Below are 2,015 nucleotides of genomic sequence, written 5' to 3' on the forward strand. Positions count from 1 at the left end.
GGCAGAGTCCTCATTGGTTGCATTCCCCCCCCTCATCAAGAGTTTCACCATCAGTCTGGTAGTCCACCAGGGCAGCTATCAGCTCAGCCCTAGACTTATCCACAAAGTCTAACTCCCTGGCTTCACAAGCACTCTGGAGAGCCTCCAAGCTCATCCGAGTCAATTTGTCATTTGCAATAGACTCCATTGTTTGTAATGCAGTTATCATGTACAAAACTAAACCTTAATTTAATAAAGGCAGATATCCTTTGTAAGTGGCACGGTTATACACTGATTCTTAAAACCATAAGCATCCCACCGCTGCCACCAGTGTGAAAGAAGACCGGTGGGGGGTGTCTGTACCTCTGCTCTCTATATGGTACAAGAGAGGCACAGAAGACCCCAGCCAAGATTCTCTATTATGGTAGCAATGGACGAGCAATCAAGGCCTAGCTTCTCAGGAGGTGATGCGGGCTGGTTCTTAAGTACAGTGTAGTCCCCAAGCCCCCACAAAGGAATGTCCACACACTGTATTGGTTAGAACACAGTCTTTATATAATCAATATTCAAGGTTATGTACACTTATCATAATAACTCACTTTGTACTTAGGAAAATCAACAATGGCAAATATATACAATTCTAAAGTGGTACCACCCTTTGTATTAGATCTTATTAAAGTGCATCAACAATACTGTAACAATGTCACACAGATCAATAGAGTGAAACCAGCAATAGAGAGAGGAGAGAAAATAAGATGGTTGAGCAATAGGCAGAATACTGGCCCCTACCACTAGGCACAGTTCTGTGTGGAGATCCCCCCACCTGGGCAACCTGTAAAATAAAGATATAGCACAAGCCCAGTCCATATATTGTTCTGCAAGTCTTATTCCCTCCTATAATGTTTTTACCCCCCAATGTACCTGGTGGAGTCGAGTTCTTCGAAGAGGCGTCGACAGATCCTTCCTGAGCGACCCCCTTTCAAGCGGGAGTCACGGATCGTCGAGAGGCGTCGAGAAGCGTCGAAGAACTCGGCATTCGGCGTCGGGGAATCGACGGCCCTTCTTGAATGCCTTCCCTTTCAAGCGGGAGACACGGCGCGTCGAACGTCCGACAACAAACAGAGTAGAACGGCGTCGATGAGGCGGCAGCTTCATCCGAGCGGTGCTCGTCGGCGTCAGAGCGTCGGCGTCCTGCAAGGCAGAGGCGTGCGGGGCACCTCGGTGACAATAGTTCTGGACCGCAAAGATTGTGGAGACGGAGGCCCAGCAAGGGCGTCGAGTCGTTCGAGTCTTTGTGGTCTTCGGGTGGCGGGAAACCCACCGGAAGGTTTCTCCTCGGCGCGTTGGTCGTCCTCGACTTTCTCCGGCAGGATAAAGCGGTCGACGGTGCGGACGAGGGAGTCCTTTGATTCAAATGTTCTTAGGCAAGGAGCGGACGGCTCCGGTCGTCGGCGGCACGGCGTCAAGTGGTTCCCACGGCTGGGCAACACAACTTCGACGGGCCTCCAGCGGTTACACAAACCTGCGAACCCTGGTCGACGGCAATGGACTTCGACGGCGTCGATATCCGGGTGCTTCACTTCGATCTCCTCGGCGGTCCCGTCTCAGGTCAGCAGCCTTTCGAGGGTCTGTCTTCCAGGGCGCTTCGGCGAAGATGGAGCGGTGCTCGATGGTCCCTTGGAGCACGGGAAGAGGGCGCCTTACCAGGTCCTCTCTCGGGTCAGTCTTCGACGATTTCGGCAGCCTTCGGATCGGTCGAAGCAAATGCCACAGCAAGTCTTCTTCTTTCAGCTGGACATCGAGGATCAGCAGTTCCAGTTACTCTTAGAGTGGAGACTCAGCTCCAGAACGCTTCTGAACGCTTCTGAACGTTCCCTGAACCCTTTACCAGTGGTGAGAGGTCCCCAGATATACTATTCTTTCTCTCATCCATACTGCTGGCACACACTCAGCAGCCAATCATACAGAAGGGCATTCATGCAGTCAGTCAGCCAATCAGGCACACAGTGCATTCAGGCCACACTCCTCCCTTTCAG

This window comes from Ambystoma mexicanum, chromosome 6q, assembly GCF_040938575.1.
Source record: "Ambystoma mexicanum isolate Mex_15411 chromosome 6q, UKY_AmexF1_1, whole genome shotgun sequence".
Classification (NCBI taxonomy): Eukaryota; Metazoa; Chordata; class Amphibia; order Caudata; family Ambystomatidae; genus Ambystoma; species Ambystoma mexicanum.